Source organism: Vidua chalybeata, chromosome 29 (assembly GCF_026979565.1).
Source record: "Vidua chalybeata isolate OUT-0048 chromosome 29, bVidCha1 merged haplotype, whole genome shotgun sequence".
NCBI lineage: Eukaryota > Metazoa > Chordata > Aves > Passeriformes > Viduidae > Vidua > Vidua chalybeata.
In genome coordinates, this window is record NC_071558.1 from 2,722,959 (window position 1) to 2,743,244 (window position 20,286).

The 20,286-nt window shown below is 51.7% G+C and overlaps 1 long non-coding RNA gene across 2 annotated transcripts in view; it reads left to right on the top strand.

The window, feature by feature from the left end:
* Positions 1-2,461: 2,461 nt before the first annotated feature.
* LOC128801296 (uncharacterized) overlaps positions 2,462-20,286 on the top strand; it is a 29,394-nt gene continuing 11,569 nt past the window's right edge. Inside the window, exons 1-3 of one of the 2 annotated variants that reach the window (XR_008435164.1) lie at positions 2,462-2,550; positions 5,249-5,302; positions 17,893-17,938. This is a non-coding gene — a long non-coding RNA (uncharacterized LOC128801296). The other variant, XR_008435163.1, reaches the window with a different exon arrangement.

Sequence of the window (20,286 nt, forward strand, 5' to 3'; positions counted from 1 at the left end):
CGCCGCTCTTCGTGCCCTGTGGCAGCGCCTGGCACTGGAAAAATAAACGTGAAATGAGATGGGCACAAAGCTCCTGAGCTGGAGGCTGCCTGCCTTCCACTGGAGGAGCCAGCATTGCCGAGAGAATTCCGAAAAGAAATGGGATAAATTTCTCTACGGCTTTGCTCCAACCCCTCCTCTTTAAAGTTCACTATCAGAGAAAATAAAGAGGCGCTTTGAGACCCAAAAAAATGACCGTCTGTCCCAGCGGAAGGCAAAGGTTCCCACTTTCTTTAATTGCTACTTTGGGATAAGGAGGGGAAAAAATAATAATCCACTTTTTTTTTTTTTTTTTTTTTTTTTTTTTTTTTTTTTTTAAGCATAATCTGGTGGGCGAAGCCGCCGTCCTCGCTGGAGGATGGGGAAGCGATGCCAGAGAGTCTCGGGTCCGTAGTGAGGATTTCTGCAGGGAAAACGATTCATCTCGTTGGGCGTCGGTAGCTGCGAATTTGCCAAGAGAAGGGGAACAGAAAGGGAATTTCAGTTTTTTTTAAATTTCCTTTCCATACAGCGTTGTCCACGTTTCCAAACTCACGGGAGGTTTGCAGGAACGTCGGCTGAAATGCCGAATAATAATAATAATAATAATAATAATAATAATAATAATAATAATAATAATAATGACCGGGACGGACAGAAATGGTCGGGGTAACGCACGGCTCCTCCGCCCGCGGCCGCGCAGGATGTCCGTCGGTTCTGGCCATTCGCAGTAAACAAATGGATTTTTAAAATAAAATCTTAATGGTAATAATTAAAAAAATAATTTTAAAATCCTGTTGAGTCGGGAATTAAAGAGGAACGGGGTAGAGGAATGCAGAGAGCAGCGACCGGGACGGGGCTGGGAAAAGCGGCTGAGCTGCCGAGGTGGAAAGGAAACTGCAGAAAATGACTTTTCCCAAATATTAAAAAAAAAAAAAATTAAAATTAATCTTCAAAACTGGAAAGAAAGAAGGGAAGAGACACCCGCAATTCCCTCCGTTTCCACGGCTGTTGCTCTCAATAACCCGGCTCCGGCGCCCGGCTCCGTGCCCCGGGGCTGGGCTGCTGCCACCCCCACCGCCCCCATCCCCGCGGAGCCCTCGCGGAGGTTTTGTTCACTTGGGGTGTTTCTATCAGTATTTTTATCCCTTAAACTAAACCACAAAATAGGGAATTGGTTCCTGATTTGGAGTTCATTCGCGTTGTTTGGGCTTTTGAACGGCGGGCAAAAGGGAGAAAATGTTTTTTTTATTAGGGGGGGAAATAAAATAATGCTGAGTAGGGAAGAAAATCGGAGCCCAGCCTGGAACGGGCGTTATTTTTTAATTAACAGTGATTACAGTTTGTGGAAGGAGGGAAACAAAGTCAATTCCCAAATCGAGGGGGGAGCCCAGCGCAGGGGGAAACTTTGTGAGATGCCACCGGCGCAAACGCTCCGCTGCCCGCCGCGAGCAGCACCGCGGAAAAACCCGCTCCTTGCGCTCCTCCTGCCGTGACCCCCCAGCTTTAATCAACACTCAGGAAATGCCAGGGAGACTTTGCCCCTAATCTGTGCTTATTAAGCAAAAAAAAAAAAAAAAAAAAAAAAAAAAAAAAAAGCCCTGCGATGCTTATAAAATCGCAGGTAACAAGGGAACTCGGGATCGAGCGCGTGTGCCGGGGATCTCCGCTGCGTGGTGGGAGGTTTGATGTTAATAAAATGCAAGCAGTCAGTCGTTACCTCTAAAACACTCCCTCGGGCCGGGGCTGGAGCGGTCCGGCCCCGGCACCGGCCCTCCGCGTGTCCCCGAATTACCGGGATATTCCCGGTGCGTGCCGAGGGCACCGCGCGCGTTTCGGGAGCGGGTCCCGGGCGGGCGGACGAACCCCTCCCTCCACCCGGGCCGGGCCGTGCTGCTCGCCGGCCCTTTATGGCAAAGGGAGAAAAAAAAATTTATTTGAATTAAGGAGCAAATTCGGAACAGGCGCACGGGCCCCAGCCGCACGTGTCTGCGCCCCCCGAGCACTTTGTGCCCCCGCGGCTCGGCTGCTTTCCCTCAAAACCACCCTAAAATACCCTCAAATAACCTTTTTTTCCCCCGTTGTCCCCGTTCCCCCGCACGCCTCACCCCGGTTCCCACCCCCAAGGGCTGCTGCGGTTCTCTCTCCCCGCGCCTCCGTGGCTGCGGAGAGAGAGTTTGCCATATTTGCATATATGGTAATGAGCTCCTAATTGCCAGGCTTGCTGCGCTTTGCTGATCGATTTCGAGCAATCCAGAGGTTAAGGAAGCTTGGAAATAGCGCGGCTCTCAGCTCCCCCCTACCCCCGGAGCCCCCCCGGCAGCCCCCCCGCGCGATGGAGCTGGCCCCGCATTTGCATCCCAACTTTTTTTAACTCTCACACGTACACTTTACGTATCGGCTACGTGGAGGCTCCTCGGCCGCTCCTATATATCCTTACGCCGGGCACGGCCCCCGCTCCTCCGGCGGCGGCTCCGGGCTCGGGGCCACCGCCGAGACCCGCGGGCGGCGGGGCCGGAGCGAGCCGGGCAGGTGAGGGCAGGGCAGGTGAGGGCAGGGCAGGTGAGGGCAGGCAGGGAGGGCAGGTGAGCAGAGCCGTGCGGACAGCTTGGCAGGAAGGCAGGGCAGCGAAGGGAGGGCAGCGGTCCGGGCTGGCGAGCAGCGAGGGAGGCCAGCGCGGGCAGGAGCCACCGGCCATCGGGCGCACCCCCGGCCGCCCCCAGGTGGGTGAAGAAGCCGGGAGAAGGAAGGGAGGCCCGGGGCTGCTCCCCCGGCCGAACCATCGCCCACCCACCCCCGCCCCGCGCTGGCGGCCGGGCCGGGGCGCGGAGCCCCCGCGGAGCCCCCCGCAGCCTCCTGAGCCGCGCGGGGCCGGCCCCGCACAGCCGGACAAACAATGTGAGACTTGGCGGAACAAAAGCGGCGGGGCTTGGGTTGCTGAACACGTCTGAGGCCAGACGAGCCGCGCGATTTATTGGACTCGGTGAGAAAACCATAATAAAAAAAAAAAAAAACAAAACTAGGGGGGGGGGGACGGGGGGTGGAGGGGGGAGAGGGCTCTCAAAGCGTCTCTATTATGGGCTGGGGGCCGCAGCGCTGCGGGGCCGGGGGGAAGATGCCCCGGGAGCGGGTCCAGCTCCTGCCTGGGGCCGGGGGTGCGGGTCCCACCAGGGCCGGCTGCGGGGTCGGAGTTTCTCGCAAAGCCCCGGGGGCAGGGGGAGCTTCCTTCCCTTTTCCCTTTCCTCCCGTCCCGCGGCATTCCGGCATCCGAGCTAAGAAAGTTTGGGGAGGGCCGAGCGCGTCCGCCCCACGCCCCCGCGCTTTTCTCTCGGGCCGCGGGTGACCCAGAGCCGCTTTGGGTGAGGGATTCGTTCCTTTCACCTTGTGCCGGCTCGGGAATCCAGATTTGGGGTGCGGACGTCTCCCTGCAGTCCCCCACTACGCCTCGGGCAGGGGTTGGGAGCGGCCTGGCCGTTCCAGGGTCTCGTTCCCGTTCCACGCGTGGCCTCCCCGCCGACCCACGGGGCTTTGTGCTCTGCTCCAGGGGATGCTCGCGGAGTCTCCCGTGGGGGAGGCACCCCCAAATCCTCGCTCCTGCAAGCGCCTTCCCCGCGGGGGTGGCCGGGGGTGCTCCGGGGGTCGGGCCGAGCCGCGGGGCGTGGGCGGGGGTGGGGGGTGGGACACGGACACCCGGGTGACCGGGAAGGGAAGCGCCCGGGTTCCCCCCTCCCCCCATCACTGGGCAGGATTTTGGGAGGGGTGGGATGCGCAGAGCTGGACCCCAAATTTGGAATAAGCAAACGGCAGCGGATGAAACGCGCGTGGAAATAGATCCAGAGCAAAGGTTCTGCACATGCACAGGACGCGGGCGGGTGCGGAGCGAACGGGGAGAGATTCCTCCCCACCTCGCCAACTTCTCCCCGTGCGGCATTCCTTAAATTTCTCCCCGCACCACAACAAGGTGGGAGCCGCTCCGTTAATACCCCCAAACCCCGAGAATTCCTGCCCCGCTGCAGTGGAGAGGCCCCGCTGAGGCTCCCCTTCATCAGGCCGCGCAGGGCACTCAAATTAAATGGATTTAGGGTTTTTTTTGGAAGTTATTTGAAGCCAAACGTGATGCCCCGGCCAAAATCCACCTCTCGGTTGCAGCGGGCCCGGGTGTTCCAATCCTGCCGCCGATGGAAAATCCCACATGGGTTTTTTTGGGGGCTTTTTTTGGTGGGTTTTTTTTTTCTTTTTTTCGGGCAAAGGAAGCTTTAATCTTCATTTTAATTTTAATTTTTATTTTAACTTATATATTAATTCTTATTGTCATTTTTTTGTTGTTGTTGCTGTTTTGGTTTTTGATCTTTAAAAGCCTCATCCCTGCAGTCTGTTCTTGATTCTTTCCTCAGCGAGGGGAAGAAGCTGCGCTCAAAGAGTGCGTGGGTAAAAATCAACCTGGGCTTATTTTGGGTTATTTTTCGGGTCGAACGTGGACTCCCGGCTCTGCAAAAAAACCACATGGTACCCACCGGGTCAGGTCCTGCCCAGCTCGGCTCCGTTTTAAGCCCTCGGAAATTAAGTTTTTCTATACGCACTGGTGTGCGTGGAAGTTTTTGGAAATCCTCAAATCTGCCGTTCAAAGGGAGATCCCGCGATCGCCGCGGCGGCTCCTTCTGCTTCCTTGCGGTTTGGATTTTTTTTTTTTCCCCCCAGAAAGACAGCGAAGCACGGAGCAGGTTTTTATTTGTCAAGACACTCAAAACACACCCGAGCATTTTCTGCAAATCGCTCGTGCCCTTCCCTAAATCCTCCCAGATCGGGCTGCTTCTAACGCGATGTTAAATAAAATTAGAAATAAAAATGCACTGTCATCGGGATAATCCCAGGGTGAATCCAAATTTGAAAGCGAAATCCCTGTCTTTGCAGCCTTTTTCAGGATAAATCGCAAAATTCGCCGTGTTTCTTCTTTGAGCAGGTTAAAAAAATACATATAATTTCTGGAGGGGCCTGAAATAGAAATTAAGAACAAAAAAAAAAAAAATGTACGCGAATTTAATAAAGAGGGGAATCAAAAGAGGGGCAGGCGTGCGGTTGTGTCCCTAAAATCCCATTTCAGTGGCGGTGGGGAATGGTTAAAGCCGGCCCTGCCGGGACCCCACAGAGCTGCTCCACGGGCGCGGGGGCTGCGTGGGCAGCTCGGGCGCTGCTGCCTCTTTAACCCACCCCTCTCGGCCTTCTCTTGCAGGAGAGCCCCGGCTCCGGCCCCGCTCTGCCCACAGAGGAGAAGCCGCTGGCCCAGGTGGGTGATGGGGAAGCACGGAGGGAGAAATCAGGGGCAGCGCCCACCGCGGGGTGCGAGCGGCCCCGGGAGGGGGTCGGGGCGGGCCCCTGTCCTGAAAGAAGTTGGAGGCTGTCATTTGGAAGGGGGTGCAGGTGGGAGGACCCCTGGGTGCCTCCAATGGGTGCTGCGGCCCCTCATTCCCCCCGTGAGCACCCACAGAGTCTACCCAAAATCTGCGTTTCCCCCCCCCCAGCCAAGCCTGGAAGTGGACGAAGGGAAAGGAGAAAGGTGCAGCACAGCACCCCCCAAACATTTTTGTGCAGGGGGGGGCTCGGAGAGAACCGCGCAGGAGGCCACGGGGAGGGGCTGTCGGCGGAACAGCGACAGTCCTGAGGAGAAGAGCCCCAGGGCTATTTTGGGGCTGTTTCCACATCCCCCTTTCCCCACACCAGTTCTAGGCCTGATGGGGGCCAGACCAGTGGGTTCCCCTTTTCCCAGTGGGGGCAGCTGGGAGAGGGGGCCCTGGCAGGTTGGACTTGCTGCACTGGCGGTGGCAGCGGGAGAATCCAGCTCCAGAAAGAGACAAAAGCCATGAGTAACTTCCCAGCCCAAACTCACAGACCCAAAAGCAGCTGGCTTTCCACTAGGAAAAAAAAAATAATTCCAAGGTAAAGAAACCTTTAAGAGAAAATGAAAAAAAAAAAAAAAAACCACCAAAAAAACAGAACCGCCCCCCCAGTCCTCTGTTCTTGTTCAAGGAAAAATCATGGTGGTTTTTATTTTTATTTTTTTAATGGGATCTGTATTATAGCAGGAAAATGAAAGGGCAATTAATGGTGGGGTTAAAACTACCGAAGTAAAGCAGCGTTTGATTCCATCCGGGATCTGCACAGCGCGGCCAGGCCCTGGCACTGGCACCGGGCGATGTTCCCCTTCCCCGAGAAGGGGAAGCCAAGGAGGCTGAGCCGGGGGGCACAGAGCTGGGGACAGCGGGGCTGGGAGGGTGGTCACGGCTGCTGGAGGAGACACTGCGTGCTGGCCAGGGCCGGTGGCCACGAGCGGTGGCCGGTGGCGCTGGGGGTGGTGGCGATGGCCACGGCAACGAGGAGCGCTGTGCTGAGCCCGGTGAAGTCCAGGCGATGAGGGTGGCGATGATGATGATGATGATGGTGATGAGGGTGATGGTGGAGGCGCTGATGGCGGTGGCGCCGGGGCGGCAGAGACCAGACCGGCGGCGGCGGTGGCGGCGATGGGGCAGGCGGGGGTGCCGGACGGAGCCGGGGGGCGATGGCGGGGCCGGGGGTGACAGGTGGGGGGGGGGGTGCCGGGGGGGCGGCGGCGGCGCGCGTGTGCGCGCGGCCCCTCCCCGGTCCCATTGATGAACCGCGAGCGCTGCAGAGGGGTGGGAACGGCCCGGGTGACGTCAGGCGGGCCCGGGCCAATGAGCGGCGGCGGCGAGGGCCGGGAGTGTGAAAGCATGAATGAAAAGTGCCGCGCGCCGCTCCCCCCGGCGCAGAGGCTGCGGGCAGCGGCTGCGGGCAGCAGGTACGAGCCGAGCCGAGCCGGGCCAAGCCGGGCCGAGCCGAGCCGAGCCGAGCCGAGCCGAGCCGAGCCGAGCCGCCGCGAGGGCCCCCGGCCCCGGCCCGCCGCGCTGCCGGCGCTCCGCTCCGCGGGAGAGGCGCGGGCGGCGGCGGAGGAGCCGCGGTGTCTCGGCGGAGCGAGGGCTCCGCGCCTCCCCGCAGCGCCAAGGGTGAAAGAGGGATGCAGGTGAAAGAGGGATGGAGCGGAGAGGGGAGGACGCGGCGGTGGAAGCGGGCGGGAGGGATGCGGGGTGCCACGGGGAAGGAGAGGGACGCGGGCTGCTTCCCTGAGGAATGGAGGGATGCGGGCTGCCCAGGAGCGGAGGAACGGCGGCGGGGATGGATGTGCGTTCCTCGCCAGAGGAAGGAAAGGGTGGAGGGACGCAGGTCACTCTGGAGAAGGAGAACGAGGGTTTCCCCCCGCCCCCGGAGAAAGGAAGGATGGAGGGAAGCAGAGCCCCCGAAGCAAGGACGGAGGGATGCGTGTTCCCCGCGAAAGAAGAAAGGACGGAGGGATACGGGGAGAGGGACGCGAGGGATGCGGTTCCCTCCCGGGGGGAAAGCTGCGCTCTCCCCCTGAACGAACGGAGGGATACGGGTCGCGGTCCCTGCCCGAGATGCGCGGTCCTTGCTCAGGGCCGGGGTCCTGAGCCGCGAGCAGGAGTCGCTCCCTTCCTTCTTTCCTCCCTTCCATCCCTTTCATCATTTCCTCTGTGTTTTCTGTGTTTATTCATCGCTATTCCCCCAGATCTTGGCTGAATCCAAAGCATCACAAGTTACTATTTATATTAACCGGCAGGTCTTTCTCGCAGTCATTTTGTTTAGAGAGCGTTAAACGCATTTGTGGGTGGGGAAATGTCCTTTTGGTCTTTTATGCATATTTTAAGTTGTGGGCGCAAATTATATTTGCTTTGATTATTACCAGTTTGAATGCATTAATTTGGTAGTTATTAAAAATAATGTGGGCTTAATTCTCGGCACCTGCAGAATATCATTTGGTTTGCAAATGAAACAAATTGAAACTCGGCAGAAAATAGGCAGCCCTTGCGTGGTTATCCTGTAATTCTGCTCCAAATTGTGTTTCCTAGGGGCCTGATCCCGCCTGTCCCAGCGATGCTCAGGACTCTGTGCCCTGCGCTGCTCGGGCTGCAGGAACAGGGCCAGGGCTGTAGCAATGTGGAGATATTATGGATCTGGCTGCTAATATTTGCATCTCTTTTTATTCGTTTTCCTCCCTCGTTCCTTCCTTAAAAGCCACGTGCCCCCGCGCCCCTGGAGAAGAGGAGGTTGGCTTTTTCCTGCTGATGCTGTAGACTCCAGGGGTTGGTTGTTATCTTTGGTTATCTAGCTGTATGAGTGGTGTCGATTCTTCATAAAGCTAGATAACCGAAAGTAAAAATAACCCCATTACACGCCTGAGGAGGATGTGGAGAAGAAAGGAAATTCATCAAAAGGAAGAGGAGGAAAAGAAAAATATTAAAAAAAAAAAAAAAAAAAAGAAAAAAAAAAAAAAAAAAAAAAAGAAGAGAAAGGAAATGAGAGGCGGAAAAAATGGGGGAAAAGAAAGACAACTTTCAGAGACTGGAATTAAAACCCGAGGTAGGATTTTTTTTTTTTTTTTTTTTTTTTTTTTTTTTTACGAACCTATTTGCCTCCTGTGATTTTAAGAGTTTACTGATTCTGGGCATGTGAAGAAACCGTCTGTGTTGAGAAAGACAAAGATGTTGCCGCTCTCTCCTCGGCCGTTAACTGTAATTGAATTAACAAAGTAAAACTTCCAATCAGATTATGAATTAGTTAAGTCCAGGACCCAGACTACAGATCAAGGATGAACTTTCATTGCATAACCAGTCGTAGAGCATCAGAGAATCCATAAATCAATACAGATTACTGTGTTGGATTATCTGTTTAATAAAGCAGCAACAGAGCAATGTTTATTAATGGTTGTTTTGCAAATACGAGTGCTGGATTCTTTTTCCTTTTTTCCTACCTTCCCTCCCCCCTCTTCCCTATCTGTTATACAGATACATAAATTTTCCTCCCTGACAGCTATAACTTGATATCAGTATTAGAAAGAAGGATATGGTGATTTGTAAAATGGTTTCTTGCAGTTTTCTTTGTTTTTCTTCCCTTGTGTCTCTATCCAAATGCTTTCTTTCTTCTTTTAACCCTTTGTTTATGAATGTTTCTTTGAATGGACTCAAGATTCTAATTCGGGGATTTACGAGGGAGATTTTATATATATATATATATATATATAAACTTGTGTGTGGAATCACATGAGACTAATTGGGGAACTTGATTTTGCTTAATTTATCTTCTCTGCAAATTGATGTTGGTTCTTATCCCTCTTTAATGGATTTTGCGTCAACCTCTTCCTTATGGGAACTGGGATTTTTAAAATCTGATCTACCGTAGATGGGAATTTTGAGTCAAAGAGGTGAACTGGGTGCTTCCCACTTGCTTTTTATAATCAGACAGGGTGCCTGAGATGCCACCTACAAAACACAGCAAGCTATTTGAAAAAGTGTCTTGATCTTGCTTAGAAGAACACAATGATCTCATGGTGGATTAAGATAAAATAATATCAGAACGGTGATTCCAAGGAGGGAAAAAAAAAAAAACCCAAGCCAAAAAAGACTTTATAATAATAAAGAGCTAATGTGGGTGATGGCACCTGAACTAATTTTGGAAAGGAGCAATTATAGCTTTGTGACTTTATGAAAACCCTCTTGTGAGAGATGTAGAAATGAGCTGACTTTTGACCTGTGCTGGACCCGCTCGTTTCGCTCCTGCGCTCATTGGGATCTTTAAAAAGCCAAAAGGGCAGAAGGAACTGTCCCTGGCACTTCCTTCAGGGAAGGGCTGTAGTGCTGGGTGTGACGTGAAAGATTTATCCTGCTTGAAGTTAATAAACAAGATATTATTGCCCCTCACCCATGGCCCTGTAATTGAGAATAATTTGGTACATGTGCTAACTGGGAGTTCTGTGCCGATCTGCTTGGGGAAAGCTTAGGGAGAACCTTCTCTCCTTCTTCCCTTGAGGTGCTGCCATTGTCCCTGGCGCTGTTCCTGCAGCCCGTGTTGACAGTGGCAGGGATGTAGGGAAGTTTTTTCAGGCTCTTCTTTGATTCCCTGCTCTCTGTTGCCATCCTGCTGCTCCTGCCCGGGGCGAGTGAAGTGCTGTTCTCCTGGCCAGGCGGTTTGTCCCCAGCCAGAGAGGGACGTTGCAGAGGAACTGGGCAACAGGGAACCAGCTCCAGGAGCTTTGCTCCATGGACAGGGAGAGCACCCTCCAAGGAAGGGGAGACACCCTCCATGGATGCTCACACCCTGAGCAGCTCAGGGTGAAGTTGGACGCCCTTGGCTTTGGTGACAAAGCGGTGACAAAGCTCTCCGCACGGAGCTCTCCTCATTTGTCCTTCCCAGGCAGACCGAGCCAGGAGAACTTCTGCTGGTCCAGCTGGCTGGTTGCCACTCCAGCCAGGCTGGTGGTCCAGGATGTGTCTGTGGGCCGATGTGGGCACCGAGCGGTGGCCCAAGGCCCGGGTGTGAAGGGGCGCGGTGGCTCCACGGGGGACGAGGTGAGCACGGGGAAGCTGCCATGTGCCATCCACCATTGGCCCGTGGCTTCCCTCAAGGAGGGGGAAAATGCCTTTTCTCCAATCAGGGGCTGGGAGCGGTGCTATGTGAGCATCTTTTGGTGTTCCTGGGTGACCAATCCTGGGCTCTGCGGCGCTGCCATAGGCTGCTTTTGATGGTGTCACTTCTTGGCTGTAACAAAGGCATGAGCAGGAGTGGGGGGATGCAAACTGGGACAAGGATGAAACTCCTCCAAGAATTTAGCAAACCATGTGTGGAGGGCCTGGAGCCAGGGGCAGGAGGTGCCTGTGCTGGTTGGTGATGGAGAGGGTGGGTTTAAAGCCCACCAGGCCCAAGCTGGCTCTCTGGAGCTTTTGCACCTCATTCCCAGCTGCAAAAAGCTCCCTTTAAAATGCTTGTGACCCCCACTGCCATGCAGGGCCGTGGTGACACCGTGGGGCTGAAGCACCTCCACGCTCATCACCCGTCCCTTTGTGCTCCCAGCCTGGGAGGGAAATGGGAACCAGTTCCAGCCCCCTCATTGTCCCTCAGCCCTTGGATGGGTCCCTGGGGGTTCCTGGTGCCACAAGCTTTGCTTGGGTCCCTGGGTGCTCTCGGAGCGTGTCACTTTTCGGCCGGGTAGAATTTCTTTTTCATTTGAGTTTTTGTTGTGGGGGATAACCATGTCCAGTGGCGGGAGTATCTGTGCGACTGTGAGCTGGGCTCTCTCCAAGGGCTTTGGAATAATCTTGCAAATAGCTGATTTTTAATTTTTTTTCCCCTCCTTTTCTCCCTGATTTACTCCTGGAGTGCACTAGCAGTAAGCCCCGTGTGTTTGCGTGACATTGATCCAAATTGCAGTTTACATGTGGCCGTTTAAGCTTGCTTGGACACTATGATTTGACTGGTTAACACTCAGCACTGTCTACTCTGCTCTCCCTTCTGGCCACATAACTGCTGGAGACATTAATAGGAGACACTCTCGTTCAGGAGCGAGGTATCAGCTCCCACCTCGTTCTCTTGCTTAGCAGCAGTTTAGAATCAGGGAGAAAAAAAAAGGGGAGAAAATGCAATACTAATTTTTCCGCGATCCAGCGAGCTGTTGAGGAGAATGAGCCTATACAAACATAATTGTTGGAAATTATTAATTTCTCTCAGTGGATCCCCTTTAGCTTCTGTCTTTAATGCTTATGTTGGCAGTGCAGAGATGCAGCAGAGCAGTTTGTTGCTGAGGCCGAAGCTCTTTTGCGCCGTTCTCGTCGTACGAGCGATGCGGGTTGGGGCACTGGCAAGAGGGCAGAAATACTTGTGCTAGTTGGTGCTGCCAGTGGAGATGAACTTTTACTTTGTGGTGGATAAAATATGTCTATTTTTTACATTTCGTGTTTGAAAATTCTCAGCCTGGAATGATGAAAAGTAGCTAAAAAAATTTTTTTTTTTTTAAATCATGGTTTTATAGTGTTCTAGGAAAACAGACATTTCCCCATGGAGGGAATTTTTTTGCTGGCCTTTTACAGTTTTAAACTGGAAACAAAAGGAGGCCCTGATGGCTCCAGCCCTTTGAGGTCTCCCTAGTACATGAAGTGTCCCTTGTCCTCCCAGCACAGTCCCAGGCACGCTGGCATGGGCAGGTGTGGAATAGCACTGCAGTGCCACCACAAAGAAATCACACCAGTACGACAGAAATTTGCATGTATGTGTTTCCTTTCGAAATGCACAGATATAATTCCTTCCCACAAGCAGTCGCAGCTGGATTTGGAGGGAGAGGGGATGGTTTTTAGAGATGCTCTCACAGCAGGGCTGGCAGCCAGCGGTGACTTGTCCCCAGCACCAATCCTCAAAGCTCTGCTCTTTTTGGGGTGCCGCGGGGCCCAGCTGGTCGAGCTGGGTTTGGGGGGCATCTCTGTGCCAAGGAAAGCGTGAGGGCTCCTGCCACGGGCACCTACAGGGTCAGAAATGCTGATGGGAAGCCTCCAGCTGCCGGTCCGGGGCTGAGAGGGGAGCACAGCTTTGTGCTGAGAACAGAGTCTTTCCTCTTCAAACAATCAGGGCTTCAAACCCCTGAGCGTTTTCAAGGGAGCGATTTTTATGTCGGGATTATGATAAACCGGCTGAGTGGGCGCGCTAAGCCGCCATAGGAATCAGATCAGGCCCTGCTTTAATTTCAGCAAGTGGCGGTGTGTGGGAACGGAGGCAGGGCCGATGCTCGGAATTAACCGTCTGGGCTCTGGGCCGCGCTGCCCCCGTCTCGGGGCACAGCCTGCAGGACGGTGGGGCAGGATCGTGCTGTCCTTGTCCCCGCCGTGGCTTTGCCGAGCGGCTCCGGCCGCTGATGCACGGCACTCGCTCTGCAGCGCCCTGGGCTGATTTTGGGGTGGCCGGTGCCGACCTCTGTATGGCAGGAAAGGGGATTTCTTGAATTACGCCGGGTTGCAAACGCGGTGCTGGATGCCCAGCGAACTGGGGGTGGCTCTCCCGCGCCCTGCCCGGGGGAAGCGGGTGACAGTGCCCCGAGGGGGGTACAGCTAGAAGGAAAATGATGAGCTCTGTGGTCCTCGGGCTGCTGGGAGGAGACGGGCGCCAGCGGGCAGGTCGCTCAGATGCCGCCGGTGTGATTGGATGTGAAAGCGGAGCCGCGGCTCTCGCCGCCCGCGCTGGCAGCTCCGCTCTCCCATCGCCGCGGCGGCGGGAGGTTCTGCTGGCCCAGGTTTTGTGGGAGGTTTTGTGCTGCCAGCATGCCGGGGGGGCGGGGGGGCCCTAAATATAGTGCTGGGGCCGCATTCCGGATCGCCCGGCGCGATTTTCAGGGACAGATATAGAAAGGGAAAGGCGTGTGAGTGCCGACCCCTCTCTCTGGCCGAGCTGGGGAAGGGGTGGCGGCCGCGGGCAGGACCCGCTGCGGGCGAGGCAGTGATGGCCCTGGCTGGTTTTGCAGGAAAAGAGACGGGAAAGTTTGTTTTAGGGGCCCGTGAGAGGGATGCCCCGAATCCTGGGATTGTGGCTGCGGGTGTCCGTGTGTCTGCGAGGTCTTGGACCGACACTCTGCTGAATCTGGTTATCAGTGGATCACAGTCTCCTGCTCACTGTGTAACTCCAGGATTTATCCTGCCACAGCCGAGAGCAGACTCGGGCCTGGCAGCTGTAACTGTACAGCTAAAGCTGTGTAATCCTCACCCAGCATCGACGGCCATGGCCTGAGCTTCGACTTTGACAGCCCAGGCTAGGTGTAAAAATAATTGTAATTCCACTTCCAGGGGTTTGAATATTGCTGGAGCAGGGACAAAAGGAGCAGTGCCAGGATGCTGGTGCAGGAGGAGGGAGCATCCATGTTGGGTGCATCTGCTGGCTTTAACTGCTCGCTCCCGTGTGATGCGTTTTTACAGGCAAGCAGAGGACATGAGGTGGAGCTTGCTCTGGGATAGGGAGAAAATGCAGAAAATCTCAGAAAGGGGAAAAAGTGCTGATTAATAAGTGTCAGGAATGAAAAAGACTGGATACTCATTGGTGGTGGACTGGCCTGGTTTCCAGCCCTGTGTGGCTCCAGGGGTGGTTGGCTCATCTTGTGGCCTTGCATTGTTTAGGTCACGGCAGGTAAATCAGGTTTAATTTGACCTTCAGCAGGTTCCTGCCTGCTGGAAGCTCATCTTTTATTGGAAAAAACAAAACAAAACAAAACAAAACAAAACCAGAAACCAAACCAAACAAAGCAACAGCAACAAACTCAAAAAAAAAAAAAAAAAAAAAAAAAAAAAAAAAAAAAAAAAAAAACACCAAAAAAAAAAAAAAAAATCCCAACGAAAGCTTTTCTGGATCACTGTGTGAGCTCTGGGAAAGGGGAAGGGAGTCCTTCAGATCATCTTCACCCTTTTGGAGGCACAGAATGCTCTTTGGGAAGGAGGAAGGGTTCTCCCTAAGGAATCTGCTTTGTTTCATCTACCTTTCCCCCTCCGTCTTTTGGTAAATTTCTGCTTGGTTGAGTGAAATTATTTTGGTTGAGTGAAATGTCCTGCTTTTACAGTATTTCACAGGAGTGGATTGTTTTTGGGATTCCCGGGCTGAACCAGGCAGGAATGTGTCTGAGCTGAACAACCTTCCTCTGGCATCAGCAGGCACCAGCTGCTTGGGAGGAAAGTGCTTGAAACCCTACAATTATGGGATAATGTATTCCAAGAGACTTTCTTGGCTTTCCATTCCTGGGCTGGAGAGTTTATATTCCTTCCCTGATCCTTGTCAAATGTTGCTGAACTTGGATGTTCTTGTCACCTGCTCCTCGATGGTGTGGGGACAATCCCACAGCAGCAATTGGCTCTGGGCAGGAGGGAAAAAAACCAAATTTCCTGGCATTTGCTTTGAACTTGCCAATGTGACTCTGCTTGTGGCAGAGGAATCTTATCCTTGAAAAGATCTGGAGGAGCAGAGCCACGCGTGGAGTCAATGGAAAAGCGATGGGAATTAGGAATATAACCTGGGTTGTTCAAGGGAATTGGGCACGGAATTCACTCAGGAGCTCTGGTTAATCCTGCAGGGCACTGTCAGTACCCAGAGGAGTTTTCTTCCCGCTGGGGCCTGGCCAGAAGGTGCAAAAATTGATCCCTCTGGCTGAGGGGAGGTTTGAGGGCTCGGGACTGGAGGGGGACCATGGAGGACGGGTGGCCCTGGGCCACTGCCCCACTCCACAATTTTGCAGACAAACTCCAGTCCTTGAAGATTTTTTTTTTTCTCTCTTGTTTTCCTTTGTTTTGCCTTAAAAAAAAAAAAAAAAAAAAAAAAAAAAAAAAACAAACACACACACATATTTTTCTTCTTTTTCATGGAAAAAAAAAAAGGTCTTTTCAACATTAAACCCACCCATGTGCAGGAGCAGGGCTGGCTGCTTCTGGAGGGAGAGCTTTCCCACGGATCTGGGCATCCCCTGGACGCTCTTTGCTGTAGAAAATCCTGATTTTTGGAGGCGAGCGAGCCTGTCCAGCCCCTCTGCCCAGCTCAGCTGAGGCTCTGACAGCATCGGGACAAGCTGGCAGAGATTCCGGAGTGAAAGCAAGCTGCCTCCCTCCTCTGGTGCGAGGGATGGCCACGGAGCAGGTTGCCATGGAGAACCGGGATTATTCTGCGCGTGTGTGTACAGGCTTGGGGAGGGGAGAGGAGGGGGGGGGGGGGGGGGAGAATATCGTAATTTTTTCTTTTTTTTTTTTTTTAAACATTTCTGCTGGAGTGTGATGCCGTCAGCGGCCGTGCTCACCCGACCTTGGGAGCTGCAACCTCCAACCCCATCCCCGTCCCCTCCTCCCGTCCTGCTGCAGCCCCAGCCCCTCCATCGGACTCTTATCTCCAATAATCCCCCCGTAAGAGGGGCTTTCTGCTTGTTATGACACCCAGTGAAAGCGTGGGAGAAAGATCCTTTCTTCGCCCTTGTCCTCCACAGCCAGCCACTAGCCTGAATGGGAGGCTTTTTTGTGTCTCTGTGTGCCTGACTAATTGAGCTGAAGGACTTGCGTCTGGAAGGGCTTGAAAGGGACTTTTGTTGCCACTGCGGAGTTTGTGGAAGGCGAATGAGCCCTGCTTTCTTAGGGAACGCGGGTCCTGGGCAAATTTGACTCTCGAGTGCTCACGCCTCCCAGTTCTTTGGGAAAATAAGGGAAAAAAAAAAAAAAAGTGGTGGGATTGGATTTTTTGTGTGGTGTGTGGGTTTTTTTTGGGTGATTTTTTTTTTTTTTTTTTTTTTTTTTTAGCACTATTGGCAGCCCCAGGCGCTGGAGAATTGAATCTGGCAAAAAAAAAAAAAAAAAAAAAAAAAAAAAAAAAAAAAAAAAAACCAAAACCAAAACCAAAACAAAAAAAAAAACCCAACCCCCCCCCCAAAAAAAAAAAAAAAAAAAAAAAAAAAAAAAAAAAAAAAACCAACCACCCTGGCCCAGGAAGGTTGATGAGCTGGCTGTGAGAAAAAAAGGCCTTTTTGGTGAGATGAGTTAAAACTGGCTAAAAATAACAGTATCAGAAGCCCTCCAAAAATAACAGTATCGAGAGCCTGCGCCTTTTAAGGCCTGATAATCCAAACCCAAATCTTCTCCATGGGAAATTCCTTTGTGGTCCAAGGATGCTCGCACATCCCACTGCACCCTGAGAGGAGATGGGCACCAGCCAGCACAAGCCAGTTCAAGTGGCTGCTGCAAAAATTTCTCTTTTCCTCTCGGCCTTAACAGGAGCGCTGAAAAGTTGGGATTCTCCTTTAAAATGTTTTAATTGGCGTCAGGAGATTCCCCGGGTGGCTCCTGGCAGCACCAGTGGCAGCGTGGGCATGCAGGAAGGAATTTTCCTTCCACCTGTGACAGCCCCAACCCCACATCTTCCCTAAAGCACCCAACATCCTGCTTTGGAGGAAAATCAAGAGGTTTTGCCGTAGCAAAGTGAGAATTTAAAGGCTCTTTTCCATTGGGAAGTTTGGTTTGGGTCATCCCTGTTGGTATCTTCTGCTGCACTTTTGTTCCCACCACGAGAATGTGGCTTTTCCATGCGTCCAGGATGTTTTCTTTGCTGTCTTTGCTAATTTTTAATTAATTCAAAGACCTCCTCCAGCTTGTCTTTTTCCCCACGGTGTGGCTGTGCAAAACCTACGAGGTGTCTCTCCTGGAAAACACCCTCTGGCAAGGAGGGAACGTGGGCTTTGGGGGGAAAGCAGGGCTTTTGAGGCAGAAAATGTCTTGGCAATCTGGCAAAGACGGTGGGAGAAACGGGGAAGAAAGTGCCTGTATGGGGTCACTTTGTTCCCGTTGCTTATTTCCCATGGGATTTATTTTCCCTGCACCTCGTTGAGAAGCCACTTGAAATTATTGTCCAAAATATATTTCCAATAAATATATTTATATTTTTTTTTTCAATAAATATATTTATATATTTTTTTTTTCAATAAATATATTCCCTCCTCCCACCTCTTCTTCCTTCATCCCAGAGATCTTGCAGGTACTTCCACACAAGAAATTACTGTGGAAGCTGCCAGGGTCCATTCCTGTGTGTGTGGCTAAACCCTCACAGGCTGTGCTATTGATTTCTAATGGCAAGGGATTCAAATGTATTGAAAGTTGTTTTTTTTTAAGGGGGTGATGTAGAGGCTGCAAATGCCCACGCCACCTCTTTTCCCACCCTGCACCCAAAGGCTGCAGTTGGGTGCCTTCAGGAGTTTCCCAGGGCCAAAGAGGATGGGGGGAAAAACCAGAACAAATGGGTTTGGAACAGATGTAGACATGAGTGGTGAAATTTGATAGAGAGGGAAGGTGAAGGCAAAGAGAGCTGAATGAACAGGAGGCCTTCTGAATAATAATAATTTTTTAAAAATCTCAAAAATTTAAAAATCACTTTTTTTTTTTTTCACACGACTCCGCTTGGAGTTTTTAAATCCAGCACTTTCTGCCACCGCTGTGCTAAACTCAACCTTGGTTTTGTGTCCTGCAGCCCGAGGCCTGGCCCGCCGCAGCTCCGGGGATGCCCACGGCACCAGGTAATTGTCCAAGCATCCTGCTCCTTTCTGTGCCAGGAAATGACAATTTCGGGGTGTTTGCCTGAGGAATCTGAGGAGTTTGTCCTGTCAGCCCCATGCCAGGACAATGCACTTGTGTATTGTTTGTGATGAGCAGCTCCTGGCCTATATATATATATATTTTTTTTTTTTTTGTGTGTGTGTCTTTGTTTGTTTGTTATTTTTTTTTTAATATTTGCTTCCCAATAACCAATTAAAAAAGAGAAAAAATCACCAAATTCCAGTTTTGGAATTATGTGTGAACTTGGAAATTGGGGCTTGGAGTCAAAATAAGATGAGGGGAGCAGAGCAAGGCTCCTGCTCCAATGGGCTGGAGGCCAGAAGATGTAAAGAAACCCAAATTACTGGAGCCTTCTTTTTTTTTTTAATCTTTTTCTCTTTTTTCTTTTCCTTTTCATTTCTCTTTTTTCTTTTTCTTTTTCTTTTTCTTTTTCTTTTTCTTTTTCTTTTTCTTTTTCTTTTTCCTTTTTCTTTTTTTTTTAAGTAGAGAAAGGGGCTTGCCAAAGTGCAGACCTCAAGTATATTTTACCCTCTGCAGAGGCCTTATTATGCTGGAACTAGCTTAATTAAATAAAAGGGTTTATTTTTTTTATAACTGACCAGTAGTTCTGGGCTCGTGCATTTCAGAGCACAGCAGAGTGACTCTAAACCAATAATTTTTGTGGTATCTCAAACCAAACCCCTAAAATTTGGGAAATTCTTGTCCTTGCACAGATTATTGCTGCTGCACTTAACACCTTACAGCTCAAATAACAAGAGATTTTGAGCAGATTGGGAGAAAAAGATCAAATGTAAAAGGAGGCATAGAAAATAACAGAAAATCAGGAGGGTTTGGAGCAGATAAGGAATAATTCTCGGGCAAAACACAGCAATAATCCTAAATTGCTTTATTATTTTGAATCAACACAATGTTGCTATAAAATATTTAGAATTCTGCCGTGCATCTATTTCTCTGTAACATTCGTAATTCCTGTAATCCCAACATTCAGTGGGCACGAGGTCACTGCCTGGAATTTCCAGTTCCCAGCACTGGGGCCTTCCCGTCTCTGGGGCAGGGATGAGGATTCAGGATTTTTCCAAAGGTCTGGAGGAGCGGGGCACTGATGCCACGCACGTTTTGAAGGCACTCTGGACGTGCCAGGATGCCAGGCAGGGCACGGGGATGTGGATTGGGACCCCAGTGCCACCACTGCCACCCTCTGCTCCTCCCTCCCTCTCTCCCCGGAGGACCACGGGCTCACCCAGCACTGGGGGAAAATGTAATTTAATTTTTTTTTTCCTCAATGAAAACACTGGCGGGAAAAAAAAAAAAAAAAAGAAAAGAAAAAAGAAGAAGAATGGAATCGTGGTGCGTTTTGTGACTTTGTTCCCAGCAGAAGAAGAGCCAGGGCCAGCCCAGTGAGCGGGCTCGAGCGAGCAGCCAAACCCTTGTGGCTGCCAGGACCCTTCACTGCTGCACCACCGGAGGCTTTCACCTTCTGCCAAGAGCGGCCTGCTCCTCTTCCTTCTCTTCCCTTCCCTTCCCTTCCCTTCCTTTTCTTTTCTATCCTTTCCTTTATCTTCTTACCTAATCTTTATTTAATCTTATTTTTTTGCTCTAATTTTTGAATTTTCCTTTTTCTTTATTTCCCTTTTTATTTCCCTTTTTATTTCCCTTTTTATTTTCCCTTTTATTTCCCTTTTTAGTGTTGCATTTCCTTTTCATTTCATTTCCCCCCCCTTTTTTTTTTTGTTGTTGTTGTCCTTGTTGTTGCTTTCCTATTTTTTTTTCCCCCCCTTTGTTTTCTTTTCCCATTTTAATTTCCATCTTTCCCCCCAGTTTCACGCTTAAGCCTGCTTTGTCTTGTCTCCTGCCGGAACGTTTAACGAAGGGGCAGCCGCTCCCACGCCAGTGGGGTTTTTATTGTTGTTGTTGGTATTTTCCTGATGCTTTGTTCCACCCTCCCCACCTCGGTGCCCATCGAGGGGTGCGGGTCGGGGTGCCCGCCACGGATGGGGAAGCACAAAGCCCCAAGGAAGACACGAGGGCTCTTGTTATCCGGGCCGCGCAGGAAAGAGTTAACCCATTAGAAATTCCGAGCCCTTCTTCCGATAGTTAAACCTGATTTGCATGCATTTGCATAATGAATGTCATTTGCATTCTTGGAGGTTGGCTACTTCTGTGGGAAAAGTCAAAGCGGGATTGCGGGGAGGGTGAAGGGGGGTCGGTGAAGAAAGAAGGGAAGATTTTTTTTTTCCCCCCGCGCCCCCGCGCATCCCTGCCCCTCGCCGTCCTCACCCAAACGCTCTTCTCCTTCCCCTCTTTCCCC